At 43.2% G+C, this 18,602-nt stretch overlaps 1 long non-coding RNA gene across 2 annotated transcripts in view; it reads right to left on the bottom strand.

The window, feature by feature from the left end:
• The window catches only part of LOC310850991, a 241,424-nt gene that overhangs the window by 202,305 nt on the left and 20,517 nt on the right, over positions 1 to 18,602 (bottom strand). Inside the window, exons 2-3 of one of the 2 annotated variants that reach the window (XR_014567520.1) lie at positions 12,145 to 12,343; positions 7,285 to 7,455 (exon numbers count right to left, since the gene is read on the bottom strand). This is a non-coding gene — a long non-coding RNA (uncharacterized lncRNA). Of the gene's footprint in view, positions 1 to 6,693; positions 7,456 to 12,144; positions 12,344 to 18,602 lie in introns of those variants that run through there. The other variant, XR_014567521.1, reaches the window with a different exon arrangement.

The following is an 18,602-nucleotide window of genomic DNA, read 5'->3' as shown; positions in this document are numbered from 1 at the left end:
TGGACAGCACCACTGGTTGTTATTGTTGCTTACCTGGAGTAAAAGTGGGAGGGGTAAATGTTGGAGCAGGGAGGTTTCCGCAGTGATGCATTTGCAATGTGCTTACCTTGCCTTCCACTCCCTGCTGCCTTTCTGAGTAAGCAGCAGTGCAACTGGCCAGAGGTCAGGTGAGCCATGGCATCCCACCCCATCCCACCAACTTCTACTTCTGACAACTTCTGCATGATTGGTGCTGTGTATGGGAGAGCAATTATTCTGCTCCTCTTGTGCAGATGTGGAGGACCTTTGGTCCTCCAGATGTTGCTGAACTACAACTTCCATCATCCCTGGCCACTGGCCATGCTTGCTGGGGCTGATGGGAATTGTAGTTCAGCAACATCTTGAGATCCAAAGGTTTCTCACACCTGCTGTTGTGGAACCAGATGGGGTTGATATTGCAAGAGGAGTTCCAGGTGGGCTTGTGCCCAGGGCCAGCCCTGGACTGAAGCATAGAAAAAGATGAAACCCTTCCTTCTGTGTCTGCTGAAGTCAACCAGACTGGTAGTTAGATCTTAGTTCAACTAAGCTGTGAGATCTTAGCTGTGGGACAGCATTCTCTACCACACTTGAGGGCAGCATGCAAGCTTGATGGGCCAAGGGACATACATACAGCACTTAAAACACACACTGAACATCTGCCACCTGAGGCAGTTTCCTCAAGATGCTAATGGTAGGACCAGCCCTGTTTGTGCCTCATCTTGCTAAAGGACTCATTGACGCCATTTCATGTGAATGGAAGATTGTAGAAGAGGACATGGGATTGATCATCCAGGACTTGGTGAGCTGAGACTTTAATTTATTTTTCTTTCCCCGGGTTTGCAACAGGGAGAGAGGAAGGGAAGGTTTGTTCTTCCAGAAGATTTATTTCATTACATCTGCAACAAGTCAGGAAGAGATCAGAGTAGAAAGCTTTTTCTTTTTCTTGTTCCTTCCTTCTCTCTCTCTCTCTCTCTCTCTCTCTCTCTCTCTCTCTCTCTCTCTCTCTCTCTCTCTCTCCCCCCCCCCCATCCCCTCCTTTTCCCTTTTGGTTTGAGGCCTACTTAGAACAAAGCTTGGTTACTTGAGATAAACAAAGGAGAAAGAAGAAATTATCAAAGAGCAAGCTGGCCACAGACTATATTATATGAATTTTCTTGGTAACATGGACAGCTTAGACCAAATTCAAACCAGATTGACCTCTGCTGGATAAGTGTACACAGGGGAAGTGAGAACATTGTCAGGCCTGTAGAGGCAGAATCTGGGACTGACCAATGGCTTATATAGAGAGTGCCAACCTTTTTAGGCCAGTGGGCATATTTGGATTTTTGTGGAAGTTATGTGAATGCCATCCCCTCTGGTCAATTTTTCCTCTCCCCCAGATCTGCCCAGAGAGAGAGAGAGAGAGAGAGAGAGAGAGAGAGAGAGAGAGAGAGAGAGAAACACACATATATTGCTTTGCCAAGTGCTCTAAGTTGGATCCAATAGAATTAATCTGACCCTTGAAAAGCACATAAAGCTGGAAGTGGAAATGGGAATGAACCTCGCTCTTCCAACTTCTTCCTTTGGCTCTATGTACTTTCCAAGAAAAAAGATGGCAATGACTCTCACCACTTGACAAAGGTGGTAGTCAGGAGGCTTTTATGGGCACCAAGAGAAGACCTCAAGAGGGACACTGCACCTATGGGTGCCAGGTTGGTGAGCCCTAGCTTATGAAAATTTGGGCTTTCGGGATTGTTAAAAGAACAAGTGCTTAGATGTTATTATAAATTGACAATGAATACATAGCTAATATAAGCATGCATGCATGCAGAATTCTGCACTGAAGGTCCCACAACAGATTCTGTAATCAAACAACAGCAGTTATTTGACTAGAATAAATTGTGCAATGTATGTGGGCTTTGTTTCCATTTATTTGCTGTATACAGTGAATAGTGGTAGAATCCCCCCCCTCACTTTACAGTATTTGGCATTTCCCAGAGAGTGGGATGAAAGGAACAACAGAATAATGGGGTGCATAGATCATTTGGGAGGACAGTCAGACACAGACTTAGGGATGGAATCTAGATCTGTTAGGAAGATGCTGAGGCTGTGAGAAATGAAAACTTCTTGTGGCCTCTGTACACTAGAAATCTAATCAAGATCCAGTCTGAATTTTGTGAATGTAGAAGAAATGGTCACCTGTCTATCTTCAACATGAGAACTAGAAACAAGTGGCATATAAAGTACTAAAGCTGCCATTATTCTGGAATAGGAAGGAAGATGTGGTGTATAGTGTGATTATAACAATCCAAACTGTAAACTGTCATTTGATGCTACACAGTGTAGTATATATTATACTGAAAAGGGCAACCAGAATGTTCAGGAGAAAATGTTAGGGGATTTCTAACATTTTGCATGGTGCAAAGGAGCTGGAATGAGGGAACCAGTTCTGCTCCTCTTGTAATCATCCCACAAAACCACTTGGCAGCAAATTCAGGACATACAAAAGCCAACACAGTTGCACACAATGTATCATTTCTAAAACAAAAAAAAAATTCCTTCCAGTAGCACCTTAAAGACCAACTAAGTCAGTTCTTGGTATGAGCTTTCGTGTGCATGCACACAAGAAGTGTGCATGCACACGAAAGCTCATACCAAGAACTGACTTAGTTGGTCTTTAAGGTGCTACTGGAAGGAATTTTTTTTTGTTTTGACTATGGCAGACCAACACGGCTACCTGTCTGTAACTGTATCATTGCTGTAAGGGATCCATTGCCACAAGATGTGGAGATGCCCACTAGCAAGGCCATCTAAGGTTGCTTGCACACAATACATTTGCTTTTCAAAACTAAGTATTTGTTCTCCTTAAAGTGATACACCTTTTCATTCTGTTGTTTTTTGTTGTTAAACTTTGGAGGGGAAATACTGATGCTTTAAAAAAAGTTGCACCATTGAAAAACTTACCAACTTTTTGCATAATTGTTACAACTAACAATATGTGTAATCATAAATATTGACAATTCCTCTAGTGATGACGTTGAAACAATACTTGAGAGCAACATGACATCCTGCATGCTGTCAGTCTTCAAATAGCTAATGAACCATGAAACTGAAAGCAATGTAAATGAATAGAGTAGGATTTGCTCAATTAAACGACAGTGATCCACAATGTAGAGAATGTATTTATGAGCATTATTTAGTCTCCTCTTGCTAAATAGGGGTGTCCAGTTAACTGAGTTGCGGTAGAATGGGAGGGTGTTTGTTCCTGCAATTTTCCTTGCAACAATGCATTAATTTTATTTTGCTTTGACTCTAAAATCATAACCAGCAATCGCCAAAAACAAACATGTGGGAGAAATTTTTAAGTTCACATTGAAAAGTGAACCTACCTAATTTCCACTTCCTGAAACACACCCATCATTTCAAATTTTTTCTTCTCTGAAGTTTGCAATGCAGTTCTCCATCTAAGACATGTCTTTTAAAAATGCACATTCTAGGGTAAAATGTGCATAATTCCTAGTAACTAGCATTATCCAGAGGCATACTGACTCCGACAGTGGAGGGAGAACATAACCATTGTGACTACGAGCCACTGATGGCTTTATCCTCCAAGAATTTGTCTTATCCTCTTAGACATCCAAGTTGGTGGTCATCCCTGCTTCTTGTGGGAGTAAAAGCCATAGGTTGCCTATGCAGTGTTTGAACAACTTCCTTTTGTCTGTCCTTAATCTGAACCTTCACTGGATGATCCCATTGGATTCTACTGTTATGAGAGTTTTTCAATGTTTGGCTGCCTTTTTATAATCTGAAAAATCTGCTTGACCAGAGACCATTCTGACACAAAAATGAACAATTGCAAACCTAGCTTTACTCTTTGTTCTAGTCCCTGAAAATTCTAATCTAAAATGCTGTTGTTGATGGTGATGATAATATAATATAGTACAGTATCTATAAAATACTATATATGTGTCTGCACAAAGTAACATAACAGAAATAGGTCTCTGTCATCAAGGAATTTACAATCTAAAGGACTGTCTTTTCCCATATATTTGTCTGCGTGTCTTAAGATCTGCTGGAAAGATTCTGCTCCCTGTCCCTCTATTATACAGAGGTGGTAAAAGGCCACTTTGATACCTCTGGAATTCCCTTCCCAGGTAGACTCACAGAGTAGAGTCTCTTCTCTGACTCAGAAGGTTACTTTTGACAATCTCTTCTTTTTCCCTTTTAGAATTTTGGAAGACCAATAAAGTGATTTCAATATGCTGCTCTTGGTTTTAAGGCTTTGTGACAGCAAGAAGAAAACGAAGTTTATGATTCAGCCTGAAGAGTTAACACGCTTGCTTGGCCGATTTTGTTAAAAACTGCGCCAAACGTTACAGCATGAAATAACAGTGCTTGAAAGATCGGTCCTCACAACACAATAATTTTAATCTTCCACTCAATACAACTGGTACTTTATGGCTAAATAAAGAACTGTAATGGAGGACTCGCTGATAGCGTAGCCAGAGAAATATTTGACCCTGGCTTTAATTGCAGGATGAAACTGCTTAAGGTTTATCGTGTGGTTCCTGGGGTTCAATGTTTAGGTAGAGAGAACTTTTTTTTTCTGTTTCAGGGCTTACTAAGACAGTCAATGCCGAAAGCCTTTATTGCTTTTGTTGCATGGATCTCCAAAGTTGGGTCTTGACTGTGGTGTGGATGCCTTTCAGAGGAGAGTCCATCTTTAAGGTACAATGCTCAAAATATGGGTTGCAATCACTCATATACCTGAAGAGACTTTGTTTTGAAATATGTAACAGAAGGTGGGGTGGGGTTTTGTTTTTTTGTTTAGACTTAATGATATGTTGGAGGAAAGGGCAGAAGGGGAAGTTGCAGGCTGGATGAGGATCTGGCCTGTGGCTCACTGGTTTCCCCTCCTCACCTCACCTGCTGAAATACGCTTATCTTGTGTTTCTATATTTGTCATTCTTCTAGATATAAGGAATCAAGTCAAGAGCAAAGAGTCATTCAGAGACCTAATGGATGACTTCCTCTGAGGTCAAGTGCTTTGGGCACATAGGAGCCTTCGATTATTATTTCTAAATTTCATTTATCATGCACACTGGATGGCCCTGGCACAGAATTTGGAAATTAATTATATATAGAATGTTAGCATCTACCACTAGAATCCTCAGACTCACTTGCCCAGAAGGTCAACCTTAATCATACTTTTCACATTTCTGAATGAATTTTCTCTCTCAGATTCTAGTATATTTTAGATTTATTTTAAATGTGTGTGAGCCAACTTCTAAATTATTGTGATGTGTCATAGCCTGATTTGCACCCACACACACACACCCAAATAAAAATTAAATATTAATAAAAGTGGTTTCCTAGGCATAAATAAGAAAGCTCCAGATATTGGAAAGACAATAAAATATGACCAAATAATGAATGGCCAAATTCATTTTGGGAATATACAATAATGGTCCAAAAATAATGAACTACAAAGGAGGAAAGGGAGAAAGCGGAGATATCTTTGATCAAAACTGTGACATGTTTATTGATGTTTGTAAAAGAGAGGTATGTGATATTTATATGCTTAAAGGAAACTTGCATTTTATGAGTTTGGTTTTCATGTTTGTGTAATTGTTTTAAGATTGCAATACAAATATTGCAGCCCAATGCATGTCTTCTCAGAAATAAGTGTGATTGAGTTCAATGGGATTTATGTCCAGGAAAGTGTGCATCGCAGTCTAAATGCAAATAAATATCAATTCTCTCTCTGCTTATATATCTTATATTCTTGGAAAGCATAAAGGGTAACATTATGAGCTCTGATTAGAAAGGGCTACTTACTGTTCCTGAAATGTATCTGAGAAGATCAGTCTTTACTCATTTTAAAGTATAAATTCACATTGCTCTCTAGTACACAGCTGAGGGACACATACCAGGGGCTAAATAGACTCCCAGACCTCTCTGTTTGACCCTCAACTATCTGATCAGGCCACACACCCTTCTTCCAAGGCCACACCCTTCACCAGCCCTGCTCTGCACCCTCCTTGAGTGTTTCTGCCTGTCTGGAATGTGTCACTGAACAGTAAGAATGCCTCTTCCTTCCTTGGCTAGAGATGTGTGTGTGTGGCCCTCCAGGCCTCTCTAGCTGACCCTCAGAACTCTCCCCAGGCCCTCACTGACCCTGCATCGCACTCCAAGTGTTTTTTGCCTGGCTGGAATCTGTCCTTGAACTCTGACTGTGCCTCTTGCTTGGCTGGATGGAGGCTGGGAGCAATGTGTGGATGCATGTAGAAACAATCCTGTTGCACAAAGATAAAGTTTTCATTTCTTGCTCCTCCCACTTTTGCTTCCATCCCTGCCCACCACTAACATGTGCCCTAGACAGACAAATTCAGGTGTGGAGAGAAGGGCTATCACTGATCTTCCTGTAGGCTTGCTGGTTTCTGGGAATCTACTGAAGGGTGCTGACCTATCCCAACCTCAGCCTGACCCACCAAAGACATTCCTTCCTTATGTTGCTAAGCAAGAGTGCAAACTCAAGGTTGCCTAACACAGATTAGTTGTAACTGTTCAGGCACCTTGAGCATTTACCCTTATGTTTGTAGGTTCAGCACACATCCTGGGGCTGCGATTATTCCCATTTTGCTTTTAAAAAGTCGCATTCATCATTATCCATTTATTTATTTGTATGCTGCTACAATAGTGCTCAAAGTGGCTCACAACATACCAGATAAACAACAACAAATAAATATAGCAAGTTTAAAAAAGGAAGAACAATTAGAAATAATCATAATGGAAATAAATATAGAATATAAATCCATACAAGAGCAACATAAATAAGCTAACATAAAGCTAAACAGAGCATGAGGCTCCTAATTTCAGGGTCATGGGTTCAAATGATTCTTGCATTGCAAGGGGTTGGACTAGATGACTCCTTTGGTCCCTTCCAGCTCTACAATTCTATGATTCTACCGTAATTGCGAGAATAATATCCACAATGGAAATAAAGTGCTGGCATCCAAAATTGTTGGAGTCACTATTCCCAAAGGACATTCCACATATGCCCACCAAATTAACTTGCTGTATGGGAGTCCCGGTTTTCACCTGGGTCTCCTTCCTCAATCCCTTCCCCATCCCTCACCTGGGGAGGTTAAGATTGGCTGTCCTTCAAGCCCCACATAACCTCACAGTTCAATACCCAATCTGAGTAGTTTGGAAGGGGTTCCTTTCCTATGCATGAATCATTGCTACTCCAAAGATAAGCAGTGTGTTGACTGCAAACTCCACCACCCCACCTCTTCTGCCATTCTACAGCCTGCCCTTGATGGTTCCAGCCATCTTTCCCCTGTAGCAATCATTGCCCCAAATACAGCTCTCCTCCTTATAAGGATCTCAGGCAACCGGGTGGGGAAGGCAGGTGGAAATACATGCCCCTTGAGATTTCCAGAAGCAGCCTCTCTTCTGTAGTGAGACAAAACCAAGAAATGTAGACCATGTAAGACTAAACTAAAGCAGCGGGTTGTATTAGATGACCTTGGAAAGTCCCTTCTGGCTCTGGTTTTATGAACTCAGATCAATCTGGATTAAACAATATCTTGGCTGCCCCTCCACCCTCACCCACCACCCCAGGGAAAACAGGCAGGAATTGGACAAACTGGAGAAAATGTCACCACCATCTAAAAGAGCAGATAAAAGCAGAGGGGAGCAAAGAAGTGGGGGAGAGGAGGGAGGCAGGAGGAGGTGGCGGAAGCATGAAGCACCTGCTGAAGGCTATTTAAGGATTAGCCAAGTGCTGACAGACAAATGGTGAGATGAATCAGCTCAGCAAGGCTGTGTGGGCCACGGTTGTCAGCTGATGGGTCGTGCCATGTCGCTTTCATCTCTGGAGACCAGAGCATCCTTTGAGTTTTTAGGGGTGAAGACATGTGTGTGTGGCCTTAATGGTGGCTGGTGCCCCTTAGGACTGAGATGGCAGAAGACAGGGAGACCGGCAGAAACTGGAGCTAGAGACAATGACAGGCAGAGCCAACTAATTCTGCTTTTGCCATTAGTTGCAGGTCATGTTGTCAGTGGGTCTTTCCCACTGCTACACCTCCTCCTCCGGCACCTTCAAGTAAATGACACATCTTTGATTAGCATGGCTGACTAGGCATTAGAAGACCTCTCCTCCTCGATTCTGTATAATCCTCTTTTGTAACAAGAGCATGCCATTTCTTAAAGGTAGAAAGTAGCCCCCACCCCATGGCCATAGCCAAGGAGGGGCAGAGGGCAGCTGCCCCCCTAAATCAAGTAAATAAATAAATAAATAAATTTAACTAACTGACCAATTGCATTGCAGATAGCTCAGTTCTGCCCTCCCTAACATTGATCCTGCCCCCCCCCAACATCAATCCTGGCTACGCCCATGCCCCACCCCCACCCCAAACACACTCACCATTTGCACCTCAGAGAGACATATATTTGCTCTGTGCTGGATCCAAAGATGCGACTAGTGGAGAAGAAAGATCTATTGGAGTGTTAATTCTGTGAGTCCCTCCATCCTGTGCAAATGAAACCATACACCCTAAAGACACCACAGTCTCCTCCTACCTTCATTCCCAGGAAACCAAACCTCTTGGCAACACCCTTGGCACCACTGGAATCTTTTACTGTTCAGAGATTGGGATTTCATGTAATGAATTTTATTGGGTGTGGGTGGGTGGGTGTTAATTGCACCTATCTTTCCTGAACATATTTCTTACAAGATGTTCTGTACTGATGGATGCCACACACACAACACTCCATAGAGAGCTCTAAATTAACCAGGGGGCACATAATTGAGGAGTGCCAGGGTTTTTCTTTTCACTAGCTACACTAGCTAATTTGTTTGTTTGTTTGTTTGTTTTACTTTAGGGAAACATCTGAAACATCTATTTAGGACCCATCCTAATCTCTCGGCTGTAATTTGTTTAAACTGATTTCAATTCTGTATTTTACATCGTTGTAACCCGCCAGGGGACCTTATGGTGCAGGGCAGGAAAGATGATGGTGGTGGTGATGATGATGATGATGATGATGATTCTAGATGGGACAAAGCGAGAACTTGACTGGTTTGCCTCAAAACCCCGAATGTTGACTCAACATCTCGCCACCCCTTTCTTGAAATTAAAATAATTTCACTGGGCACTAGGGACACCTTGGAAGCACCCAAAAAACGGTGTTGTGCTCTAAATAAAACTCCTGTTATCGAGAATTAAGGGATGCAAATGCAAAGCGATCTGGGAGACTCTAGTATGGGCACGATCCCGACAGTAGCTTCCTCTATGGAGCTGCGTTCTGGCGCAGCAGTTTCCGATTCACTGCAATGGGACTTCCAAAGCCCCCCCCCTCTCTAAAGAGAAATACCTTCCCGGTTCTGCAGTCGGAGGGTGTAAAAGGCTGCTTCGAGGAACAGCGTTCAAGGCACGATCCAGCGCGTCGTTTTCCTGCGCAATTTCCGTTGAAGAGCGCAGCCCAACCCGCGCAATCCCCGCAGGAGGATATTGCGTTAGTCTTCTTCCATAGGAACAAGGGCAGGAGCAGAAGAAGGTAGAGAGGGAACTACTTGTGCTATCTGTGCTATTTGCAGGAGATCACCAAGGATTTTGGACTCCCAGTTGTTTAACCACAGCAACTCCCCCCCACCTCAAATGTATCTGCTGAAACGAAGAAAGCTGGAGAGGGGGAACGAGGAATGGATTGGGGGGGGGGAGGTCTGTGGGCTTGAGTCTGGTTCTGGACACAAATTCAGAGGTGGTCTTTCCTCTATTGAAATTGACTTAAGTCTACCTAAGCCATAATAAAATGTAGAATCTTTAAGATCCCACAAGTCTCTTCGCTGACTCAGAGGTGTCCCGGTTCTTTCGTTCTAACTGTATTTCCGCTCTTCTTTCTAAACCACTATTTGGCACTTAATTCCAAATCCAGTGAATGGACTTAAATTAGTCTATTAATCTCAAGGGGTCTACTCCGAGTAAACTAATATTGGCTCCGACCCAAAGTAGAACCCGCAAGCTTTAAGTCCGCTCATTCTTTTTTTTATTATCCATATCTCTCCCCACCGTTTCACTTATGCTAAAGCGAAACAAAATACTTTTCATTCTTCTCCAGGATTAGAATTGCTTATTTATTTAAATTGATATCCCTACATCTGGAATGCGGAAGGGTATGAGAGAATCGCAGTACACTGCGCCTAGGTTATAAAATGTTTTTATTTAAAATAGTTGTGTTTTTTTTAAAAAAAAGAAGATACAGAAGCCCACCGTTTTTCTTGAAATCCAATTTACTGTGAAAAACAGTAACCCTTTTACCCACTTACCGGGGAGCAAATCCTATTTAACTGAATGGGATTTAGGCATTGGCAGGATTACTCTGTAATGCTGTAATCCTAAATACAGTGAACAGTTGCAACCCTGTACATGTCTGCTCAGAAGTAAAATCTACTCTCCGGTAAATAAGAATAGGATTGCAGGTGTTCTAGAAAGTGAGCCCCATTGAATACACCAAATAAGAGCTCCGTGTCTTCTTTGGGAAGGAATTCGGGCGTCTTTCTACTTCTTGGGCAAATCAAGCCTCACCTCAGACCTCACTAATAACCTAGTTCTTGCTAGAATTCAGTGGAGATTATTCTTAGAAAAGAGAGCATAGGATTGCAGCCTCAGCCACGCTCTCAGCGCTTCCTCTTCAACATGGACATAATAATACTGACCTACCTTACAGGGGGGTTGTAAGGAAGACTGAGATCATGTATGTGGCCCCCCCCCCCCGCGCCTATTACTGAGTTTCTTCCCATGCCTGATCTGTGACTCATACCAAATGATTGTTTATACATCATAATGGATTGAAAATGAATATATTGTTACGCAATAACAATTCGTTTGCTGTTTATAAAATTACTTTGAAATGAAATGGGTAAGACTTTTCCAGGGGAATATATTTTAAAGTCAATATTTTTTAACAAGAAAAAAGAATGAAAAAAGGAACAGGGATGTATAGGTGGCTTTCTGGTAAATACTAATTGCTTTGTTTCTATGCCAGTACTGATCCTATATTAAAAATAGTCATACCCTCCCCTCTCTGTCCTAAAAGGGTCTTTCTCTTTGAAATACTTTTTTAAAGTGTATAAAAACCCACTGAAAACGAATCAACCAATATTATATTTCTATGTTACCTTAGAACGCTCTAACTGTTGTATTCAACAAATTTCTATTCAGAGCAGAGCCGTTGAAATGAGTGGACCTAAGTTAGGCTTGCCCATTATTTTCTATGGGTCTACTCTGCGCAGAAAGCATTGGATTTTACATATGTTCTCTCATTCACAGCCATAAATCTTTTAATTGCTTTAATAACGTTTGTGGTTGTCGTGGCTTTGTAAATGGGGATTTACAATGTGCGGGGGGGAGGTCCTACCCATTTCCCCCCTTAATCACTCAAAAGACACTGATACACCTCTCACTCGTTCAAGAATCCAAGCTGTACAATACAGAACGCAGTGCTATTTTTGGTACCTAAAGATGCACACCTAAAGAGGCTTAGGGAAAACGGATACAACTGTATTTGGAAGCGGTACCCTATACGGACGCGGGATTGTTTCAGATGTTTGCGTTCTCACCAATGATCACCCCAAAACCAGTCGCATCTTAGCGTGGGGGGAGGCAGGAGAAACCCCCGTTGCTTGTGCCCCAAGACTTTCCCCGGATCCTGGTTTCAATAAATGTCCTCCACAGCCCGCCCGCCCCTCAGGGAAACGTTGCCACTACTTTCTTTAAGTGATAAAAGAAAGCCTTGAAATGATCGACAGCTTCGGCTTATTTGAAGGGCCAGCGTGGAAAGGATGGGGGCGTGCGGGAAACGTGATCAATATAAAATTTGAATAGAGAGGAGTCTTGGAGATGAAATAGTAATAATAATAGTAATTATCTTAATAAGTGGTAGCAGATCCTGGTCCTACTCAGAGTAGACCCATTGGGTTTAATGGACATGGCCAAGTTAGGTACATTAATTTTAGTGGGTGTAATATCATGGTTAATAATAATAATAATAATAATAATAATAATAATAATAATAATGTCTAACAGAACTATCAGGAGCCATTTCCAACTATAGACGAAGTTAAACACATCCAGGTCTCACTGTTTTTAGGGGGAGACAGACACGTGCTTAATTTCTCAAGTGACATGAGTGTGTCTTTAATAGCACAATCCGGACCTACTCATACAAAATTGTGCATCGAATTGTAGTGTAAAGGGCAAAAGGGTGTGTGATTCAGCTCAATGGTCTCATCCAGGCATCCTTACTGCGATCCTCAAGCCGCTTCTGCCTTCTCTCTCTTCTGAAAGAGGAAAAAAGCAACAAATCAAACAGTCCAAAAATCCCTGTGCGTCTCGTCCTCTTTATAGCAACAGATTAGATATACACTATTTCCAGAGGAAACACAATCAATATTCCCTTGGTTGTTTTTTTAATTGAAAATGTCGGTTTTGGTGGGGGGGGGGTGCGGGGCGGCGGCGAGAGAGGTCTTCGAGGCAACAGTCATTTTCGCTCTCCGAAACTGATTAGTCTGGAAATATACAGTTTAGACGAACCCAGCAGCGACAGAAATCAGGGCATACCGTGGTCTGTTTGTAATCTTATCCCCCCCTTTTTCATTAACATAAACACGACATTAACCCAAATATACAGGGCCACCTACCAAGCTAGTCAAGTGAAGAGAGAGAGAAAGAGACCATTTCGCCGCTTGGCTTCGTGATTGCGCGGAGTACAGAGATAGATGGAGGGAGCGATGGATGGACAGAGGAAGTTGGGAATCGAACAGCATATAAATTGGCAAATTGGGAAGGAAGGAGGCTTGGGATTATAAAGAGGAAGGGAACCGAACTGTGGATCGCCACTCAACGTTTGCACTACAATTCTAGGTCTCGTAGTGGCTTTTGGCAGAGTTTCCCCCTTTCCCTAAAAAATCTGGGCTCCCCAAGAATTCACATGTAAAGTGTGAGATACTTAGTGCATATATTTAGGATGGTGTGGAGGCGGAGAGGACAGGTGAGAGTCCTCAGTCAATGGAACTGAGCAAGACTACATTTGGCCCAAAGAGCTTCTCCCCCGAATCTCTTTTAATGTCCGGGTTTTGCTCACATGATGGAGACGAGAGGTCCTCTGATCATGAGCAGAGAAGCGTCTCACTGGGCAGCCATCACCACCCTTCCAGCTTCATGTTTTAGGAGAGAGGGCAAGAAGGCCTCTGGTCATCTATTAATCACTGGATGGCTGGAAAAACAAGACCTGTATGCATCTAGAATAGGACGTGTGACGTGCAAGAACACAACCGGCTGTTTCAGGTCAGAGGCCCACCTACCTCGGCATTGCACTGTCTAATCCCGCTTTCAAGACGACGGAAAAATGGGACATCGCCACATCTTGCGGCAGGAAGTTCCATAAACTAACCGTGCACTGTGTACAGATGCATTGTCTTTTGTCTGTCCTCATGGTATGTGTGTGCGCATGAGAACAGTTCCACAACTAGATTATGTGTATTTAATACAGTACTCTCTTTCTGTGTTATTTTATTGGGGGTGGGTGGAGCTATGATGATATAGACACATATGAATCTGCATATATATGATATATGTAATGTGTGTTGCTGTGACCATGGAGTGTGTATCAAGAAACATTTATTTATTTTTATTTTATGTATTATAGCCTGCCTTTCTCCCAAGCTGGCATTCAAGGCGGCTTACAACATTCCAAAGCAACAGTATACAAGACAAACTCATCAAAACAAAATAATTAAAAACAATAATTAAAATACACCAGGACACATTTAGAGCCGGAAGTTTAAAAACTGTTTGCCCTGACAGCAGCCCAGGGATCAGCATCGTCTGCACCTTTGTTTTCAAAGACCTGTTTGAACAGGAAGGTCTCCACACCATACCTTTAAAGCACATCCAGCGCACCTTTAAAGCACCTGAACTTTAGTTACCCCCTCACAGAGCTATAATTTCCAGCCCCCCTTAACAAACGATGGCTCCCATAATTCCCTAGGGTGAAGTAATGTTGTTTCGAGGTGCATTGGATGCGCTTTAAATGTGCGATGTGCGTCTGCACTTTGGAGTTAGGCTCAAGGCCGATGTAAAGATCCCCTTTCTGTCTCCCTTTCTCTTGAGTCTCCTCCCACCCCCGCCCGAATTGCTGAGAGTCTCCCCTCCCCGCACGCCCCTCCTTCCACCACTTGACTCAAGCCTCGGGTTCAACGCCATCCTGGGGCTTTTAATCTCTTGCTGACAGCTCTTGAATAGGCGACCTCTCTCTCCCCCCTTGGGCTTTGCTGGGCTGTTTAGTCAAAGAGTGTTAAATGTGAAGCTGGACGGTTTTGAATCCACTTGCTCTGGAGAAGCCACGCAGGCTTCAACCAGGGCAATTCTGGAGCATCTGTGAATGAAGTCTCTACATTCCGCGAGGTCATCGCTGTGGAATAATTGCTACTCCCTCGTTTCCTAACACGAGCCAGTGCTGAGAGAGAGAGAGAGAGAGAGAGAGAGAGAGAGAGAGAGAGAGAGAGAGAGGCTAGTTCTCCTCCTTCTCATTTTATCCTCCCAACAACCCTGCCAACTTGAATAAAAAATTGTGGGGGGGCCAGGTAAGCCCCGCCCCGCATTATCAATCGATCACATGACACACAATATTTGAATGGGAATGCCCATCAACTTTGTGGAGGACCCCTAACCCCACGGCGCCTAGGAGTTGGCTCCTATGCTGTGAGGTAGGTTAGACTGAGAGTGAATGAATGGCCCAAAATCACGGTAACTTCATGACTGAGTGGGGATTTGAACCCTGGTCTCCCAGGTCCTAGTCCGGCACTCTAGCCACTACACCACGCTTCACCCCTAGGTGCCCACTGAATAAAAGACAGGGAAATATACAATTTAACCACCACGAGCAAGGGAATAATCTTCTTTTCTTTGTAACTAACGTGCACTAAGTAATCCTGAGTACCAGTTACAGATAGGTAGCCGTGTTGGTCTGCCATAGTCAAAACAAAAAAAATTCCTTCCAGTAGCACCTTAAAGACCAACTAAGTCACTTCTTGGTATGAGCTTTCGTGTGCATGCACACTTCTTCAGATACACAGATAATCCTGAGTATACTCTCTTCCAGAGCCGTAAACGCGTAAGCTTGAATTTATCTCTTTGGAATATCCTTACCATACACCCAACGAACATTTAAAGAACATTACTTCCCCAAAATAATCCTGGAAACTATAGTTTTCCCCTCCCAGAGCTACAGTCCCAATGACCATCCTTATCAAACTATAGTTCCCATGATTTGCCGGGGGGGAGCAATGTGTTTTAAATGAGCTTTGGAGGTGCATTAAATGTGCCGTGTCTATGAGGATGGAAATAAGCGCAGGCTTTGGGGCTATGCTGAACTCCGCAAACAACAGCAAACCAACCAGAAAGAAAGCAACTCCACGCAGGAGAGATCTGTGCGTTGTTGTGCGACCCTTGAGAAGCTCAACGGTGTTTGTGGCTGTTCCCAAATTCTGCAGACGATGAAACTGGGCGCTCTCTATCCATTGTGTCTCGTTTTCCTATCACGGAGCTGTGGGAGAGACAGCTTAGAGGTGAAATACACGCTTTCTATTCAGAAATTCTTAGGTTCAACTCTCCCACCCTTTTGAATCTCTGCTGCCAGTCAGTGCTCTGTGCTAGGCGGAGGATCCGTCATTCAGCTCGAAAGAAGGCCGTTTCCTCTGTTCTCAACTCGTTTCCCGAAAGGGGATTATACATTTGTGGATTATACATTTAAACCTCCCGGATATTGTAACGAAAGCCAGGATATTATCATTATTTTCTTAAGATAGAAAGTAGGCAAGACCCTTACACATACTTACTTGGGAATCAAGTAATCCATGGGGGCTTACTCCAGAGTAGCTCTATACAGAACTGCGCTGCGCGTAAGTAAATAAGCCAGCAGAGGCTCTATGCGTAACTGCTGGCGTTCTTCACAGCAGAAGCATCAATGAAATTAGCATTTTGCCTATTATTCCCCGGGATGGGTTTCAGGACAGGAATCCCGCGGTTCCGCTGTCTGAAATCCGACTTCCGACACTTCCCCCACCCACCCCAACTTCTATTTCTGCCGCCGCCGCCAGGCTCTCCGGCTTGGGCTTCATAACTGGCCTCGTGTATTTGTTTTCCAACCTCGTCCGAGTCTCCTTTTCAGCGTTCTCAATGGTTGGGCGGCAGATCTGACGCGCGCTCTCCCCAGATGCCTTAACAATACATACAAACGAGACGAAGGGGTTCTAATTGGTTTTGGAATGGCTCCTTTAAGCACTGACAAAGCTCTTCTCGTTTGCTTTAGGGGGGAAGAGGGAGGAACTGAGGTGGGGTGGGAGAAATGGGAAACAGAAGTGGATTTCCCCCCTTTTCTTAAAAGCTAGTTTTGCCCTTCCTGTCATTTCGGATTCTGTTTCTGGGGGGAAATTCAGAAATGGATCTGCAAGCGTTCACCGCTTAATCGGTGCAGATCTTAATGGGCTTTTCACCAAGTCTGTCGTCTCCAGCGCGCCTCTTTGCCCGCGCTACTTAATCCTAAGCGCAACATACTGCCGCCGCCCTCCTCTTCATTCATATTTATTTTGGTTCCAGCGTGTGCTAGGCTCTGTCCGGAACGTGCAAGTGCCCCGAACCAGAGAGTCCTCACAGTCTGCCTTACTCCCTTTTCTCCAGAACAGTCCCGCTGAGCTTAAAACAAGCGAACACGCAAGTAATTTAACCAGAATCTGCCACCTTTGGAAGTTGTCTTTTAACCGCCTGTCTGCCTCTTAGCTTCCCTTGGTGTTTACGGAGAAAGCGCGAGCTCTAAGCCGCCTTTGTGATGATTGTGACTGTAGAACCAAGGGTGATAGTGGAGTGACTACGAATTCAAGGGAAAGCCCTGATTTTGTGGCAAAAGATGGTTCTGAAGTAAATGAAACCACTGCTGCGTGTTGTCAGCAGAATGCGTGTAGCACCCGAATGTGAAGTCTCATAGATTTAACGACGCGTCAGTGCAATAGGGTTGTGTGAATTTACATGTTTGGGCTTAACTAGGTTGTGGGTGGGAGTTGTTTAAATTCCTCCTCGCCAGCGAGGGCCTCTCCAGACCGGAGATATTAGTTTTCAGAAGGCTCAGCACCCCCATCTGTCAGATAATATTTCACCTCTAACATGTAGAGGTATTTTTCCCTTTGCATAAGAATATCCAGAATGCAAGAAAAATAAGCTTCAGCTGGAAAACGTTTCTTGTCTGTTTCATTCAGGATTCTCAGAACTGGATAATATACCTGTACCTAGGTTCTCTCTCGGTCTCTCTCCTTGTCTCCCCCACGTGTATTTCCCAATTTCTATTTCTTCTTAAGACAACAGCAAATAACATGAGTCCTTAACGTCCATAGCTGCAATGTTTAATCGATTAATCAGCTAGTTTAATCGATTAAACATTTCCGCAGTAGATAGTATGTTCTCTAATGTTGTCCCAAGCAGAATCCCCTAAAAACGTGTTCTCAATTACTGGAGCATTACTTTTTTGTTCGTTTAAAGAAAAATACTGAACTAATGGTGGCAAGCCCTATCTAAATGGAGACATTTCCACCTTCCTCTCATAAGAGGCAATGCCTCTTTTGAGAATATGCCAGATACGCCAGATATGTGCATCACCTAAAAAGAGAAGGATGCTTCGGAAACATTGCCTTAGCCATTCACTTTATCGATTAATCGACTAAAAGGTATATGATTCACTGTCAAAAATGCTTTTAGTTCAGTTGCAACCCTACTCATTTCTAAGAGAGGTGTCCACTTGTTCTGAGAAGTCCGTCTCCTTCATCTTAGAGACAGGATAAAGTCAACCTGGTGAGGCGAAGAAGCCGAAGTTCAGTTGCGGCGCGTCTGCTTTGCATGCAGAAGGTCCCTGGGTTCAATCCTTGGCATCTCCAGGTAGCGCTGGAAAAGACTCTAGAGAGCCCCTGCCAGCCAGTGTGTAGACACTACTGAGTTAGATAAAGGCAACTTCCTGTTTTTCTATGAAGACACTCTGCACAAGACTCAGAGACCCCTTTCTTAAAAAAAAATACTTATCTATTTTTCATGGTACAGAAGATAAATTTTGAGAAAGCAATTGTTACAACAGTAAACAACAAGTAACTTGTCCTGATAAAACTACAGACTTTTATCATGACAGAGACCCCTTTCTTCATTGCTATTATTTCACCCCATGTTTCTGGAAGAATTGCCCCGAGCGTTCTGCATATCAACTTTGGAGAGGTTTGGCACAAATTAAGCCCTTCTCAGAGAAACTAGAAGGTTGGTAGAACCTGCCTTTGAGGTTGCTAACAACAACAACAACCCAAAACTATAAAATTATAAATTCAGCTTTTTGGAAGAAAAAAAAAGAACGAGAAAATATTCAAGGAGAAAGAGGGAGATTATGGGAAGCAGTTTTATATCACGGGTTATTAATATGGTTTGCTTGTCTCTCTACCTCGCCCCCACCTCGCCCCACTTTAGGATAAAGGTAAACATGGAAGAATCCTGTCATTTGACTGAAAACCG

Source organism: Podarcis gaigeae (genome assembly GCF_964106915.1).
Source record: "Podarcis gaigeae genome assembly, chromosome: 8".
In the NCBI taxonomy this organism is placed as follows: domain Eukaryota; kingdom Metazoa; phylum Chordata; class Lepidosauria; order Squamata; family Lacertidae; genus Podarcis; species Podarcis gaigeae.
The sequence above is the reverse complement of the archived record's forward strand: the minus strand, read 5'-3'. Positions and strand labels throughout refer to the sequence as shown.